We start from the raw sequence: 18,851 nt of genomic DNA on the forward strand, positions 1-18,851 counted from the left end.
GAAGCTGTTATCTACTGGTTCGCCAATGTATTTCCATTATTGGTGAGATTGCATGGCAAATGGTTCACTCAATAAATGCTATTGAAGGAAGGAAAATGGCAGGAAGGGAACATTCTAGGCAGCAGGGTCTTGGGCCCTGGAGGTGGATATGTTTCTACAAGAAACAGCAAGTAGTTTGAGAGCGGTATCTATTTAAATAAAATTATAGAAAGTAAGTTTGGAAGGGGAGCTGAGGACCAGATTGTAAATTGCCTTCAACATCCATTTAAGAAACTTGGACTTGATTCTTGAATGCAGCCACTGTTTATGGTTCATGATGGATAACTGTGGAGAAAAGTACCTTCAAACAAGGTAAGCTTGGCCATCACATAATAAGAACGCACAGACTTGACTTTTATTCCACTGTAGAGATACTGAGCAGGGCGGGTGGTAGAGAGGACAATTTGATAACTCAGTTGTGCCAGCTGTCCTTGCTGCAGTCTCTATGAGGATAGCACTGTGTCTGTTCCTACACATCAGCCTCCTCTGCTCCGCCCTTCCACAGGACTTAGTTCCTCCTTGTTGTCTTCATCTTCGGTGCCGCTGGTATAAATTGATTCAAAGAGAATCTAACAGACTCGGTTTGCAGACTCTGAGACCCTCTAACTCCCAATATTCACTTTTACTTCCTTAAAGTGGCAGAGGAAACTGACATAGTCCCTCCTAGTTATTGATACCACACCTCAACTCCCGTAATATTACTTTTGTTAAGTAAAGCTAGTCTGTCTTCTTTGCCCGGTTGGAGGCATAGACCCAACTGGAAACCTCCAGGATAGAAGGCAATGGATACTCTTATGAAATCTAGAGCCCCAGGGGCTGAAAATCAGTGAGAGAGTCTCCTTGGTAGACACATGTGACATGGTATCTGCCCCTGACCTGTTATAGGACCAGAGTGTGAATTTATATTCTAGTTATCTGAATGGCAAAAGAAGCACATGAAAAGTTCTTCATGGAAGGATATTTTCTTTTTGTGAATTGTATGATGACTTCAGATTTAAATATCTGCTCACAAAGAATCTACTGACCTAAAAGTAGACACAGCGTGAAGGACACATGGCCCCCAAAGTCTCCTGTTTTCTCTTGATGCTGCCATTTCCTTTGCCCCCTCTAGGAAAAGGGTCCATGGATAAAATTGAAAAGACTAAGATGGAAACTTTATGGAGAATTCATCTCTTAATTGGCCCACCTTTGCTGTCTCCATGGTATGGGACCCTCCAGAATATATACTAAAGAAGAACTTGTAGGTATCTGTTGCTATGCTTGGGGCAGCCACACAAGACAGAGGCAGGATCATAAGTGTACCCCTGTTATATACATGCATGTGCACACATACATGCACCTGTGTGTGCAGGAGAGGATTTTCTTACTAGTTGCACATCAAGAAGAGGTTTGGCAGCAGGACTGACTGTAACAAGTCTCACCATGTCATGAAAATCCATTACTTGTTGAGCTATTAGGTGATAGAATGGATTAAGGGAATTATTATGATTTTTAAAAATCTAATAGAGATAAAAACAGTACAGCATTTTTGTGAAATTTACATGCTAATTTCTAACATCGAATCTGCCAGCAGACAGCGTCATTCGGCAGCAAGGAGAAACCATACAGTACAGATAGGCATAAAAAATGCAGTCGTAGAGTTTCTAGCTCGGAAACCCTTTTTTTTTCCATATGGGTGTCCATATGTTTTATCTTAAAATCCATATTTTTGGCCTTGATACCCATATGTTAGCTTTTTCCCCAAATAAGATTGTGTAATCATTCTTTATTTATTTCTTCTTTCCTAGAAATAATGATCCTAAAGTTTGGAGGGGAAGGCTGGGAGCAAATGGATTGGTTAGCATGCTGGGAATACAGACATGCATGGGAATGGAGCAGTCCAATAGGAGGGGTACAAAATGTGTGTGTGTGTATGTGTGTGTGTGTGTGTGTGTTAATTTTTAAATACTAGACTCATGTCTCTTTGGTCAAACTGGCATTCCCACGGGTTGGGTTGTTATATCACAGGCCACCTGTGTCAGGTCAATGTGTCCACAAATCTAACTGGTGATAAAGAATGTTATCAGATCCAGGGCAGAGAGGGATGAATTTATCTGGTTGCGCTCTTCTGCCCATTGGACTTGCTTAGTAAATAATCACTGTAGACCCCTGATATTGTTCTTTCTAGCCCAACAAGAGCAGCAGTATGGGCACACCATTTACAATATCATAAATGCCTGATTGTGTTTAAGACTTCACCTCCAGACCTGAGGAGTCAAGTTGGGATTGTATTTTATTTACATTTGCATCCCCAATTTATAGGTTGTAGTTTGATTTCAATGGAAACTTTTAGACCTATTGATCTTTGTCTAGGGAAAGATAATTGCTATATACCCCCAAATCAACAACATCTCAAGCAAGTAAACTCACTGATCATAAGACTTTCACATGCAGATGACATTAATTTTACTCAGTCTGCATGCTAAGCTATCTCCATGTTAGACTCCATATGATATTTCAGCTCTCACCTGGAATAAATGAAGAGAAACCAGCATTTTATCTTTTTTCACATCTGTACACAATAAAATAATTATTAGACTTAAAATGACCTCATATATAGTCATCTAGAATCAACTCTTGATTCATTAAGAATTGATTTACCAAGAAAGCAAACCTAATGAACATATGAGATGTTCCATCCAATGATAAATACTGTTGAGAAACAAAACAAAAACTAAAATCAAAATGATAAATACCTGCTTCTAAAATGAGGCAAATAGTACCCCCCCCTTTTTATGAGAGCATCTCATTGGCCTTCTAGACATTTCGGTAAAAGCCTAAAATGGTGCCCCATGGATTTGCAAAGGAGGTCAAGGAGGAGAAACTCCCCTTAGCAATAATTTTGTTTTGTTCTATTTCATTGGGAAATTTCTTCCATCAGCCACTTTCTGTCCTCTGTGTTTTGGTGGCCCCGCAAGGTCAGGAGTGGCTTCCATGGTCCATCAGCCTCAGGACCTTGATTGACAGACTGCTGAATCGCTCTTTGCTCCAGAGGCACTGCAGTGTGCCTAGCATGGGCAAACGTTGACCATTTCTTAGGCATTTTGGCTTAAAATGTGCACTTCAGCAACCTTTTCAGAAGTGTCCAGCCAGAGCCTGCATCAGGGCCACGTCTGCTGGATCTCGCCCTATGTGGAGAGTCAGCGTTTTAAACCCCCCCCCCCATTTCTGCCCACCTCAGAGTTGTCAGCAACCTTTCACTTATATTCCTAGGAAAACATGCTGAGATAACTCTGCAACTGTTCAAGGTGTAACTTCAGGGGATGTGCCAGGAAGTGAAAGTTCCTTCCTCTTGGTTCCAAGGGCTTCTAGCTCCAACACACCACTCCTTTGCCTTTTTTCCTCCTTCCAAAGATGGGGAGGCAAGGATAAGCTTATTTTAAGATTCCTTTGGGCGGCATTTTATTGCACAGCTATGCTATTCTTTGCCACATTACCTCACTGCATTAGGGCTGGGATCTTCCTGGTGGCATCCAGTGTCTTTTCCATTCACAGGGGCCGGGGATCATATCTCTGATCCACTTAGAATCATGGCGCACTCCATCCCTGAGAAAGAAAATGCTTTCTCCATTGCACATATCGATCTCTGAGGCTTTGTTCCTGGACTTCCATTCATGCACGCATTTGAAATTTGGAGTGCGGGTTGCTCCACTGAGGGACAAGAGTTCAGTGGGGTGCTAGCCACTAAATAAAAATGGATGTTTCTTTGATTCTGCAGAAGCAAACTGTGATGTTGGTATTAGTGAGAGTCTGTCTGAATCTCACATGCTTGTCCATAAAACAGAGAAAGGTAAAAATGTATCTTGCTGGCTATGAGGAAGAAAAAGAGCACTTAAAAAAAGATTTTAAGAACATAGTCATTTTTTTTGAAGATTGTGATTGTAGAGCTGAGTGTGAAATAAGTGCATAATAAAATGAAACAAAAAACCCAACAGCAACAAATAAGCAAAGAAAGTTAGTGTGTTATTTCTTGATTTGAAAGTTCTATTTCTGAAGAATGACATAGCTTAGTCCATTGGTTGCTACTGTTTGCAGACAATATTTTTATGATATTAATGGAAATAGGAAATAAGGAAAAGGAAGCCCAGTTTTGGGTTAAAAAAAATTCTTTAGCTGTAATAATGAATTGTTGCCATGAGAAAAAAAAAGACTACATTAGAAGAGAGTGACTGTCTGTCTTAATAAGAGCCATCGTAGAAAGCCCTTCTCAAAATAGAAGTAAAACAAGGGAAAAATTGCATTGTTGCAGGGATAATTTGATGAGGGGACCTCAGAAAATTGTGATTGCACAGTTAATAAACCCTAGAGTGCTTTTTTTTTTGAAGACAAAATTAGTTGTTCAGTGCAGAAAAAAAAAATCAATTACAGATTGTGTTGTCTGCTTTAACCAATCAGGCAGAGAAAGCACCCTAATAATGAATACTCAGAGTACATAGAATCTCACTGCATCTAGGATTTCACTATTTTTCAGTGGGAGACTGAAAATGAACATTTCTAAATAGGGAGAATGTTTCCTCTTCTGGTGCTGAATAGACTGAATAGTGTTTCCTACATTTTGCATATAAAAGATCTGTGAAAAGGTAGAACCTGTTCTGTTTGTTTTAAATACAGTTAAAGGAGAATGAGTATCTTGTAGTTCATGCAGAGAGCAAAACATTGGCCATTCAGAGGACAGGGGTGGGTGTTTCTGTGTGTGACAGAATATTGGAAAACACTTGTGATTAGGTAGGTCGATTATATTAGTGGATAGAAAAGTGCAGGGTAGCCCTGGCCAGTTGGCTCAGTTGTAGAGCGTTGGTCCAGTGTGTGGAAGTCCCAGGTTCGATTCTGGTCAGGCATATAGGAGAAGCACCCATCAGCTTCTCCACCCTTCCCCCTCTCCTTTCTCTTTATCTCTCTCTTCCCCTCCTGCAGCCAAGGCTCCACTGGAGCAAAGTTGGCCTGGGTGCTGAGGATGGCTCCATGGCCTCTGCCTCAGGTGCTAGAATGGCTCTGGCCTAGATGAAGCAACACCCCAGATGGGCAGAGCATTGCCCCCTGGTGGGCATGCCAGGTGGATCCCGGTCAGGTGCATGCAGGAGTCTGTCTGTCTACCTCTCCACTTCTAACTTCGGGGGGGGGGGGGGAGGAAAAGTGCAGTGTTCTATACACAGAGATAAAGTATATATTTTTTAAATGTAAAATAACCCAAAACACTACTATCACTTTTGTGAGACAATTCTAAGTATGTACATGCCAGGATGAACACACAAGACCATCTTTTTATAAGGTGACAGCCTATTTAAGAACCAAGAGTAAATCTTCCTATTTTTCTTGACCTAAGTCAGACCTGTATTTGGCTAGTATCACAATTAAACGTGATTGTGTTCTAATAGCTCGAGTTTAAAATTTGTTCCTTGAAACTGAGGAGGTATTTTTCTATAGTTAGAATGTAATATGTGGTGATTGAACTATAGGAAAGCCTACTGAACTTATAGATAACTGAAATACCGCACATTCGAAACATTGAGTTATTTGGTTGGAGTGGCCCTGTGGCGAGACTTGGGCTTTAGAACCAGCCAGAGCCAAGTTCAAGTCTTCCTGACAACTCTGGGACTGTGGATAAGTTATATTACCCCTTGGACCCTCAGTTTCTTAATCTGAAAAATACGGGAAATTGTATCTTCTTAAAGGGTAAGGGGTAAATACCCAGACAATGAAAAGTAGTTATAATGTTTGTAGATTCTGGCAATATCATAGCTAAGAAAATAGACCAGCAAAACACTGCTTTTTAAATTCAATAATAGTGTTTAGCTGTTAAATGGATTCTTGAGGGTATACCAGTTTATAGGAGGATAAGGAAACTTTCAAAGACCTGTTTGTAAGACATTCGTGGATCGTGTTGGTGTCTCCAATTCTTCATTGTGTTGTTCATACCCCAATATGACCTCATTTTTCTTTCTTATTCGTTCTGCTGCATGATATGTTTCCTCAGTGGATACATTTGACACTGCACTAACATATTAGGTTGTAACCATCAGTTCATGTGAACATCGCCCTACTTAGACCACAAAAGTATTCTTATGTCAACCGGCCAAACAGATCACGGGCCTCTGAGAAGCCTTCCCTTTGTTGGGAAGGTTACTCAAAACCCTGAAGTGAGGGAAGTCTGATGAAGGCTTAGGCAGCTGCTACACACGTAGACCGGGTAACTAAATTGATTTTAAAACAAAGGTGAAGTTACCAGTAGCTGGTCCAATGCCTTGAACACAATAGCACTCTGTAAATGGCTCATGAATTGAAATGTGGTGCCTGTTCTGTTTTGGTTTTGGAATTGTGTATATAACAAAGAGTGAATTTGATTTGGGGGTTTTCTGATAGGACAGTTGCCCTGCTTGGTGAAGTCTTCTTTGCAAATATATCTGTAACCCAGCATGCTGGGTTCTTACTATCTGCTCATATGGCAACAGAGTTACATTTCAGACTAAACCCAAATCAACATGCCTAGTTTCCCCATAGCAGAGCATGACGTGACTTGCTTATGGAATTCTGGAATATTCCTCCCAAGCCAAATGGGGACCTGAGAAGAGGTAAAACTTTAGGAGCGTGCAGTCAACAAGACAGGAAGTTTGGTCATGCTGATTTATAAAGACACTGTAACTTTTAAACGTTGTACTTTCAATCTGAAGGACTGCAGTGGGGATTTAAAATATGACTATTTAATTTTTTAAAATTACATAAATTAAGTGAACAGCCCATTAGCAGGATGCCATCAGGATCACATGGCCAATTTAGATCAAGTTATATTATCTCGCCTGCCGGATTTGAATAAGAATTAAGGAATTACTATTCCAAAGTGGTGTTAGACGCAGAGCCTCATTTGCAGTGATATTCTTCATGGTAACTACCTGGAACTGACTGCAATGACAGGCGTGCCCCCAATCTTTGCAGGGCCACCACTGTGTGGGGGGAGTATATTCGTTGGAGAGAAGGAGCTCATTAATTGTCCTACCTGCCTTCGTGAAGGCTCCTACTGCAGGAACCTCGTGTGGGAGCTGAGACATGACAGATTCAAAAGAACCCAATGTGACAGTCATTGAGATGCTCCCTTTTGTTCCCTTGGCTGGGCTTAACTCAAGCTTCATGGCCAGATGGGAACCATAGACTCTCCCTTTCTCTAGGTATCGTGGACCATTTTCTGCAACCTGATTATCTGAGCTTCCTATTTAGACAGGAATTTCATCTTCCTCCATGTTTCGCCTCTAGGACTCAGCCGCTGACAGCGTGTGAAAATGATCACATTTCTTATGCAATCTTAGAAATTGAAGATAATAAACATAATCTCACTTTTGCCAATGCCATTTTCACTGCTACTTTTAAAAACTCTGTGCTTTTGCTTCTGCTTTATTTTTGTGGAGGTAAATGTTACTGTCTACTCCTTCCCGTTTCCTCTATCATTGATAAGTTACCGTATTTTTCACTCCCTAGGATGTACTTTTTCCTCCCCAAAAGTAGAGGGGAAAATGCCCATGCGTCTTATGGAGCAAAAAATATGGTATTTTATTAAATATTTTAACACACCATTTGGTTCAGAATATTTTTTTCTTATTTTCCTCCTTAAAACCCTAGGTGTGTCTTATGGTCAGGTGCGCCTTATGGAGCGAAAAATACGGTAATTATTTCCAGGTCCATGAGAAATTCTAACTTGTACTGTACCTCTCCTTCACTGGTACTTAAAACTCAATGGTGATCAATTTAGGTGTAATGATATCTATGCTTGGCTCTTTCTGTTTTGTTAGTCTTATTGGGACGCAATCTAGATTTTGTTTATTTATTCCAACATCTGTCACATTGCTGAGTACATTCTAGTCACTAGGAACTGCCTGGCATTCCTTTCTTCATTCGTTTATTCAACAAGCTTTCACTGTCTTCCTACCTGGACAGGTACTGTGCCAGCCCCTGGGACTGCTTAGTCCCTTCCCTCAATACACTTACACCCGGTTCAGGAGCAATCTGGTAAGCCTACATAGAGTGGATGCTCTCGTACCCAATAAGGCTTGCCTTCCAATTCACATCCTAGAGGTAGTCAAAGGAGGTGAACAGATAATAGCTCAGGGTCCTGACTCTGCCACCATCATCCAGGAACCCTTGGGAAAGTCACTGAAACCCTCTGAATCTCAGATACCTGCCTGTAGAATGGTGATTATAATCATAACTTTCCTGACCTCTCTGTGTAAGGTGATTGTGAGGGCTGATGGAGGCTTACATTAACCTCCAAAACACCACACAGCATTCTACGTGAAGGTCAGGTCCAAGACTTTCTTTTGGTATTTTTTTTAATCCAGTTCTGTAAGCTCATTGCATTCAGAAGACTCATCTGCAGTTTTGGAATTCTGTACTTTGAAAACATGACAACGGATGCTAATGTATGGGGCTATATAAGTCACTTACCAGATGGTTCGCAACACATCTTTCCTATTAGGTTTTTGCAATAAATCTCCATTCTCCTTAAAACAGTTGTTTGAATGTGTCCATAACTTTTCATTCTTCTTCCACATGTTTGTGTAGTACACATCTGGCTTCCTTAACATCAGATTGTAATTAGGATCAGGTATTTTTTTTTTTTACCTTTATGGCAAAATCAACTCTACTTTTTTTCATGGAGGAGAGATATGGCAGAAGGGAATGCAATAATGATGGGAACCCTAGATAAATAGGGACAATTTATTTACCTTGATTTTTTTACACTTCCTTTGTTGTGGTTAGCACCTCTCTCTCTTCCCTCTACCCCATAGCTCCACCCCCAGTCCCCTTCAAATTCTGCGCAATATTAGAAGAGAACCAGAGAGATTGTGTGGCTACTCATTGGCAGAGGAAATGAAGTTTACATCTGTTCATATCTTTCAAAAATAACTTTCTAGCACTAGTGATACTAACTACAGTTAATTTCTTCAAATGAGCACACTATCTTTGACAAACTACCAAGCTTCGCAGTTATTTTCAGAGTAATTACCCTCTTGCTCCTACCATATTTCTCTATCTGGAAAGCATCTTTTTGTGTGTGTGTCTGTGTGGGAAAATAGGCATGAGTTGAAAAATTAGTTTATTTAGGAACTGGTTCACTGGAAATAATTTCTACCAAGAATTTCTTTGGTCACATTTATTTGTTCATAGTCATCATAAGAAGCATTTAATATACTTAAAAATAATGCATTTGAACTTTGTTAGTTTAATTTATGCATTTTTTTCTTTTATGTCTTATCTTAGGGATTTTCCTGTGGGTCATTAATGAATGACCTCAGCTTCAATTGATATTTATTTATTTTTTTGAATCTGTAGGTTCAATTCTTTTAAGATAGAAATAAAACATAGTTAAGGGCAATACTTACCCTAGTTTGTGTTTAATAATAAAGGGCCAGCAAATGCTTTTCTTTCTTTGCAAAATAGTTACCTTTTTAATCCTTATATTAAATATTTTTAATATAAGTAAAAATACATTTGAGAATTCTAATTTCCTCTTGATTGTGGATTCCTACCTCATGTTCCTTAATAATATACTGTCCCACCCTACTAAGTTCTTTTTTATTGTCATACAATGATAAGTTAGTATGATAACTATTTCCTAAACTAAATGAAAAGGAAGCAAAAGTTAATGATGTTGATGTTACAAATATAATAAATACTAGAGTTAGGAGCATTTGTCCGGTTCAAGTCAAGTTAAGCATTCATAAGTGCATTAGAAAATGGTGAATGTTTTGGAACTGCATTTGGAAGCTAATGGAAACTTTCGTAGAAATCTTTTGGTGGCTGTCTGAATGACTATATCAGGTCTCTTCCCCTTTGTGGGTTTTAGGTTCCTTATGTGTAAGATAAATGTTAGATAAAATTACCTTGGCAATTGCTTCTGGCACTAATATAGCACTCTTCACAGTACTAATGAGTGCACCCAAAGTAAGGTGTATAAAAATTGTTTATCTTTTTTTAAGTAGTTCAATGTTATTTATACTAATCTGTAAATAAACACCTCATCAAACTGGAGTGATTTCAGATGAATAAACTCTCTCTATAGGTCAGGAATTCAGAATTCACCAAATCCTAAGTACTACTGATATCTTCCTTGATTTTAGTGCTGCCGCCAAGACATCTTTCTAGTTTAAATGTGATGTATGTCTACCCTCATCAGGAAAGAGAGAACAGGGAAGGAGGGAGAAATTGAGGAGAGGATGGTGGCTGCTACATTTTCCCACATTTGGGGAGAAAACTGCTTTGGGAGGGAGGTAATGACAGAGGGTCACCATTTTGTTGTTCAGAAAAATTCCATGACAGTGTTTCCATTATCTCGCAAATGATGCTGTCCCTAAAGGGGTGGGGTGGGGGACAAAGAAAGAAGAGAAACTAAACAGTGACACAGACACCTTGTCCTCATTGCTCTGCTGTGTCTGCATTCATGTGGCCTCCTAGCAGCTGCTATCTTTTTTAAACAGCCCTTTTTTAAATTGTTTCCTGGTGGACTTTCTTTTTCTTTTCCCCTCATACAGTAAAGCTGGCCAGATTTTTACTTTATGAAACTGGGACAGCCTGGCAGGGGATGAGAATGTCCATGGACCATCTTCCAGGGAGAATGGTATCAATCATCAGAGACCGTCAATGGCAGCTGCAGAGAGAGAGAGATTGGCAGTGGGCTAGCGTCAACTCGGTTCTGTCCGTCTGTCCTTCCTGAGAAGGGAGTTCAGGGCTTTGTAATCCTTTCCCAAAAAAATTGTTGAGCCAGAAGCAGCCCCATGTAAACTCTTGAACTCTAAGTTATTTAGAGACCAAGACAGATGGCAAAACAGATTTGCTAAAGAATTATATAAATGGACCGTATTCCAGTGGATATATGTTCACCTCTTTGCCTTTAGAACAAAACTCTCAGTGCTTCAGCCAAAACTGTGTGTTAAAATTCAGTAGCTCTCATTCACGTACTTGGTTTCCATCCTCTGTGCTCAGTGAGCACTTTTTAAAATATGCCTGTATAAATGTAATTTAATAATGTTTTCATTCAAAATTGTACTTCATGGCCTGTTTTATCCCAGGCATGATACCATCTGATAGGAAAGACAGGGGTAAATAAGCACACCCCAAGTTGATATAGAATAAAGGTCTTTTAGCACTTTATCACACTTTTGTTAAGTTATAGTGATACTTTTGTAAAATAGTATAATTTAGACTTTCATAAAATTTATGGCTTTGTAAAATTATAATTTTGTTAAATAATAATTTTTTTATTCAGCAACTTATTTTGAGTATTTTAATGGATGAGAGACCAATAGTATAGACTGGGAACATGGAGAGACAAAAACTTATGAAAACTTATGCCTGACTTGGTGGTGGCACAGTGGCTAGAGCATCATGGGATGCTGAGGACCCAAGTTCAAAACCCCGAGGTCACACCAGGTTGAGCATGGGCTCATCCAACTTAAGCATGAGCTCACCAGCTTGAGTGCAGGGCTGTGTCTTGAGCCTGGGATTATAGACATGACCCCATCATCGCTGGCTTGAACCCAACATTACTGGCTTAAGCAAGGGGTTGCTGGCTCAGTTGGAGTGCCCCGGTCAAGGCACATTTGAGAAAGCAATCAATGAACAACTAAGGAACCACAATTAAGAATTAATGCTTCTCATCTCTCTCCCTTCCTGTCTGTTTTTCCCTATCTGTCTGTCTCTCTCTTGCTAAAACAAAAATAAAAACAACGAAAAAGTTACTGCTTATTTAAAGGTGGTATAAAAAATTAATGGGGAAAGCACAGATTGTGTTTTATGTGGCTATTTGAAAACGCTGACTTCATGGAGAAATAGAAAACTGGATCCCTTCCTAAACCTTTTATAACAATAATCTCTAGAGATATTATAGAGATAAATGTGGAAGATAAAGCTATAAAAATAATAGAAAAAGTGCAGGAGAATATCTTTGTGATCTACAGACGGTGAAATTATTTTTAAAACCTCAAATGGTAAATTAAGAGAAAAATATGAACTTATTTATATAAAAATAAAGGATTTGTGTTCAACCAAAAAAACACAAATAAATACTGAGTTAATAGAAGAAATAATTACTTATGTATAATATGTCCAATATCTAGGCTATAAAAAGTACTTCTGCAATTTAAGAAGAAAAAAGATAGCAATGCTGATTGAAAAGATAGGCGAAGGATCAGATCAGGCAATTTATAGAAGAGGAAACCTGAAGAGCTAGCACGCACAGTTAGAGGTGCTCAAACTCATTAACAGTAAGAGAAATGCAAGTTCCAACAGCATCAATTACATCAAGCAGAACTCAGAAAATGGAATTGTACAATGACAAGTGTTAGCAAAAACTTGAGATTTGGAGCTCCAAATGTATGGTTGAGAGAGCTTTCATCTGGTGAAGGCAATATAGGCATACTACATGCTGCAGTTTTGATCTTGATGTACCTCCCAAGAACTTCTCACACTGTCCGTGGAGACCTGCAGGAAAGGATATTAACTGCAGTATTATTTGTGGTGGCGAGGATCCAGTGTGTGTCACTGGAAGACAGGACAGAGGAAGTATAGTGGGTCCATATGTTGAAGAACCATGTAGCAGTAGAAGCAGTGGTCTGGGTGTGCTCACAGCAATTGGGATGAATCTGTAAGAAACAGTGCTCTGTGAAAAAGTAAGGATGGCATATGTAATATGACACCCCTTACAGCTAGGGAACAAAAAAGGTCTAGCATTTGTGTCATGAAGGAGAAGAGAGAGGATGCAGCAGTAAAATTTTTTTATCTATTATAGATAAAACTAACCGAAAATCAAGATTATAAAAGGACTAAACAACACCATCAACCAACTGTATCTAATTCATATATTTTAGACCACTGTATCAAAAAAAAAAATAGCCGAATATTTATTCTTTTCAAGGGAACATAAAACATTTATCAAGATAGATTGTACCGTGGGTCATAAAACCAGTTTTAAAAGTTTAAAATAATTGCAATGATACAAAATATGTTCTCTGGCTATAAAGAATTAATGTGTCAATTAATAATAGGAAGATAACAGGAAAATATTAAAACTTGAATATTAGACAATTCATTTATAAATAATTCATGATCAAAGAGGAAATCTCAAGGGAAATTAGAAAGTATTTTGAGCTGAATGAAAATAAAAATACACATATCAAACCACTGTCACCCCAATAAATTCAATTAAAAGCCAAAAATATTGGCCTGACCTGTGGTGGCGCAGTGGATAAAGCGTCGACCTGGAATACTGAGGTTGCCGGTTCAAAACCCTGGGCTTGCCCGGTCAAGGCACATATGGGAGTTGAAGCTTCCTGCTCCTCCCCCCTTCTCTCTCTCTCTCTCTCTTCCCTCTAAAATGAATAAATAAATAAAAATAATTAAAAAAAACATAGGAAAAAATTAAAAATAAATAAAAAATAAAAATAAAAGCCAAAAATATTAAAATGTATGTGATATAAAGTAGTGCTTACAGGGAACTTTATAGCATGATATCTTATATTAGAAAAGAAGGAAGATTTTCAAATAATACTCCGTTTCCACCTTTATAAATAGAACAAAATAAACCCAAAGAAGCAGAATGAAAAAAATAATAAAAATGAGCAGAAATTAATTATTTGTAAAACTATAAAGAAAAACAATAAATAAGAAAACTGATCATTTTAAAATTTCAATAAAAGACTGACAAAAAAAATCCCACTTACACATATTATCAGTATCAGTAATGGAATAGGGGATATAGCTACAGATCCTATAACAAGTAATAGATAATAAGAAAATACTACAAACATTTCAATGCATAGAAATTTGACAACAGAGAGGAAATGGGTTCATTCCTTGTAAACCATGATGTTCCAAAACACAGCTAAGGTCATTTAAGTTACCTAAACGTCCTTAATTTGATTTAAAAATTACAATTTCTCTTAAAATCCTTCTTCTAGTCCCAAAAGATTTAAGAAAAAATAATGCCAATTTCTCAACATCTTCTTCAGAATACAGAAGATAGGACAGTTCCCAACACATTTTATGAGGTCAGAAGAATAACAACGATACCAAAACCAGACAAAGATAGAAAAAGTAAAAAAACCCCAAAACTCTACAAACCAATATTTCACATGACTATGGATGCAAAATTGTCAATAAAATATTAGCCAATCAAACCTATATCAAGACATAGAAAGAATAATACACATTTACAAAGTAGTTTATTCTGTGATTGCAAGGCTGGTTCAGTATTAGAAAATCAATCAAGTTTATTCACTCTAATATTCTGAAGAAAAACCACAAGTGTATAACAATAAAAAAAAACTATTTGCCAAAATTTAGTATCGGTCAATAATGAAAATCCAACATTGTATTGGAAGTCATAGCCAGAGAAATATATCATGAAACAAACACGAAAGGCAAGAAAAAAATTAAACTGTCTCTTTATCTAGGTAACATGATTATCTATATAGAAAATCACAAGAAAATTATAAAAACATCTCTTAGAGACAATAAGTGAATTTAGCAAGTTTGCAAGATACAAGATCAACCTACAAAATTATTACAATTGGAACTTGAACTTACAAAACTAAAATAATAATAATAATAATAAATAGTTCGAAAATGAAATATATCATATATATAAATCTAACAAAATTTTTACAAGGTTCGTAGGCTGAAAACTACCAACACTGATACAAGAAATCAATGAATACATAAATAAATTTAAATATACACTGAGTTCCATACAATAGAACACTAGTCAATGTCAAATAGGAAGAAACCAGTGAAACATACAACAATTTGGATGACTCATCATGCTGAATGAAAGAAGCCAGTCTCAAAAGTTTCGTACTCTATGATGTCATCTCTATCACATTCACAAAAAGACACAATTATGGTATTGGAGACAGATCAGCATTTGCCAGGAGTTTAGGGGTGGAGGCAGTTTAACTAAAGGGAGAAAAATGTCCAGAGGGAATTTATTTTTTTTGGGAGGGGGGGGGGTAATGGAATTACTCTGTATCTTGATTCTTGTGGTAATTGTGTGAATTTATTCATGTGCTAAAATGCATAGGACTGTATGTCAAAACAAATGTTGATTTTGCTGTATTATAATTTGGAAAGTAAATTTAAATTTTTATACTGAAAAGAAAAAAATGCCATCATGACAGTTATAGAGTGAAGAACCGGTGGTAATGAATTGAATGCAATGAATTCAAACTATCAGAACTGGGATTGGATTTATACAGCATGCAAATAGATACTTAGAACCATTGTAAAAATAAATAAATAAACTTAAGAATGATTCACTTATCAATTTGTTGTAGTGACATAGTTGCTTCTAAATGAATAGTGGTCCATAAATCTATTTTATCTGATATAGTTAAACATCCCTTATGAAAATTTATTTTGCTGTTAATTTATTTAGTGAAATTTCTCTTCAGAAATAAGAAGGCAACTTTTGCCCTGGCTATAAAAATTACTTTAAATTTATGATGATGATATTTGAATTGATGTTCTCACTTTGGCTGAGAATTTGGCTGTGTATAAAAATGAAAGGTTAGAAAAATGTATATATATTTTAATGTTCAAATACCTGTTTTATCTCTAAAGGTCCTTTGGAGTTTAGGTCTCTTTTTTTAATTTTTAAAATGACAGTTTACATTCAGGATTATTTTGTAATAGTTTCAGTTGTATACCATAGTGTTTAGACAGTCATAGAAAAATATTGTTAAGGCAAAAGGAGAGTTACTTTGAAAAATGATTTGAATAGATTATGCTGTCTTCCTCTCAATGAGCATGTGGGTGCAGGTGCAGTTTTTCTGGATGCTGGACAAGTGACTTCATTCTGTGCCTCAGTCTCTCCATATGCACAACATGAGGATGGCCATGCTGATGTCATATCAGCACACAAGTGGCACACATACTTAAGCACAAGGCTTCAAGGCCCTTGAAGAATAACATTAATACTCACCAAGTTGTACTATTTTTCTTTCTTAAAACCAAATACATCTTTTCCCCATTTCACAGTTTGAACCCTGGTAAGGAAAGTGACAGAAACGTGTAGTTAAGGAAATTTTAAATATTTAAAGTTAGAAAAATGTCTGTGTGGCAGAAAAATAAAAAGGAAGACAGATTGCTTTATACTCTTTTTTTTTATATTGGAAAACCCGTGCCAGAGAATGAAAGGAAATTTCATCACAGATGCCAGAATTTGAAGGCTATAAGCAGATACATGTGGAAGAACAAATATGGGCAGACCTTATTCCCCTTTCGAACTAAAGTTATCATGAAATATACATATCTATTTCTACTATAGTGGGAAGCTAGTATATGTGATTTTAATATGGTTGTCCTAGGATAGTTTGAAACAGACCTCAAGAGAAAGTAATATGCATACTTGTGTTTTCATCTAAAATAAATAATACAACATTGATAAGGACTTTTTTACTTAAATAATAATAAGAGCATTCTTTTCTTTTCTTTTTTTAGATTTTATTTATCTACAGGTCAGGCAAGAGAGTATTCTTTAAAACATTGTTGTGTTGTTATAGTTACACAATATAAAGGGGATATACCTATGTATACTATTGTATATAAACACTTAAACTATGGCCACTTAATCTGTTCAATTAAATATATGTGTGTGTGTGTATGTATCCATAGCTTGTATGGAGGCCCATTTAACATATATGTTTATTTCTTGAGAGTGTGTTCATAAAAGATGTAGAGGTGATGTCTGCTGCTATTAAACAACATGTTCACCATATTTGCATTTACTGAGCAAGAACTAACAGAAACAGAACTTCCATATTAACACAAATATCTGTGCAGCTTCATTCGAGCATAGTTTAGAATTGCGCTTTCTAAAGATAAACTCAAGACTCTGCAAAATGTCATATCTTCTCTTGGATGATCTTTTTTTTAAACATTTTTTGTTGGCATTCCTATAAGCTGCAAGCCTCTGAATTTTAACAAAGTAAAGAAAAATATTGTATTAAGTGTAACTGTAAAAGCTGCTACTATTGTCTCATGTAAGGTCTCAGCACATAAAAAAATACATGGGAAACTTTAGCTCTTGTTCTTTGCAAGTGTGATGTCCCAACAGGAATATCAATGGAACATACCAGTGTCACCAAAGAAATGGTTGTACTTTTCTTTCCTGTTAAGCATTATTAATCAACTAGTAAGAGTAAAGAAATTTTAAAAAACAAGTGGAATTATCTACTGGGTTATGCATTTAATATGCATTGGAATTTTGCATTATTCCAATGGCTAAGGCAGTAGCGCCATTTTGCTTTTGTAAGTTTCTTCTGGCTTTTTTTCCCCTGCTTAATTGTAACATAAAGTTTTCAAAGACTCAAATGAACCAAGGCCAGGACTCCCACGTGAGCTGTGAAGCCCAGGTAGAAAGCTTCACTCCCTTCCCCCTGCAGCTTAGCCTATAAATGTGTTTCTGAAACCCTTAAGGTAAGACTTTAAAAAAAAAAATTGTACAATTGTCAAGCATGGTTGATTTTTAAGGCTTAACTAGCTGAGCAATGTTCATTTAAAATAACATATGAGTCTCAATCAAAATGATCTAAGCTGAGCAAACGGCTCCTTTGTCCTTCCCCTTCAAGGAAGTTTTGAGGTGCTGGAAATCCACGACAGTGGAATTTCTTTGGCTTTTTCTTCATGCTTTTGCAGTGATATAGATATAATTTTTGCACAGCTTTCAAGAAATTCAAGTCTATTGGAATACTCCTAATAAGAAACTTTTTTAGTCCAAGTCCAACTTTTCCTATTTTTTTGTTCTCTTTCTCATTCATCAAAATATAGGTCGACCAGAAAGGGCGTGAGGTCAGAAGTATTATAATCCTTTAGTGATCCAATGTTTCTGTCAGAGGAATAGGAGGGCTTGCCAGGTCAGTTCTAGTTTGCTGAGGCCTGGGAGCCATGATGCTTTCTGGGGTGCGGCCCCCAACTGTTGGCATCTGAGTTGGTGGAACCCAGAAGTCAGGAGCTCAGGAAATCCTGGATCAGCTGCTTTGCGGGTCTGGGCTTATTTAATACCCTCCTGCATTGACAGCACTGGCTAACCTTCCCAGAAAACTCAGGTTGTGTTCTTCCAACATCCTGGGCCTCACTGCAGTGTCTCCTAAAGTGGGTGGATGCTCCCTGGTACTTCCTGTTTAGGGTGGTCCAGTTACTCCATACTGACTACCAGTCCCTAAACGTGTGGCAAGATCACAGCCATTCTTCAGAGAAATGCTTCAGGATTCCCTACTTTCCTTGGCTCTCTCAGCCCATCCTTTGGTCTGGCTAGATTGAAAAATGTTGGAGAAGATTATTCTTCCTACATCATTTTTATTCATTTGATTCCTTTAACCCTTGTTTTGGGTTTTGGTAGCAGAAGTCTAGGAACCCTGGCCAGGCAGGTCAGTAGTTGAAAGGTCAACCCAGGGTACCAGAAGTTGAAGATTCAACCCCTGGTTGGCGCACTTACAAGGAGTGATCGATGAGTACACAACCAAATGGAACAACTAAGTGAAGCAAGCAGTTGATGTTTCTTTCTCTCTTCCTCTCTCCCCTCTTGTTTCCTTCCTCTCTTTCAAATCAATAGAAAAAGAAAAATTTTTTAATCCTTAAATGGACCTGAATTCATGAGCAAACATTTTTAAATGCCTCTCGTAAATGTATTCCATGTGTTCTGAAACAGCCCTGACCTCCTCATGGGTAATGCTGTCAACAGGTCTGGGCTTTGCTTGCTTTTCACTGACTTGCTGATTTAGGAACCAGCTGCC

At 37.5% G+C, this 18,851-nt stretch overlaps 1 protein-coding gene across 12 annotated transcripts in view; it reads left to right on the top strand.

Annotated features, from left to right (window-relative positions):
- Nucleotides 1–18,851, top strand: part of ESRRG (estrogen related receptor gamma) — a 563,558-nt gene that overhangs the window by 214,302 nt on the left and 330,405 nt on the right. The window lies entirely within an intron of this gene.

The sequence above is a fragment of the Saccopteryx bilineata genome, chromosome 1 (assembly GCF_036850765.1).
Source record: "Saccopteryx bilineata isolate mSacBil1 chromosome 1, mSacBil1_pri_phased_curated, whole genome shotgun sequence".
Classification (NCBI taxonomy): domain Eukaryota; kingdom Metazoa; phylum Chordata; class Mammalia; order Chiroptera; family Emballonuridae; genus Saccopteryx; species Saccopteryx bilineata.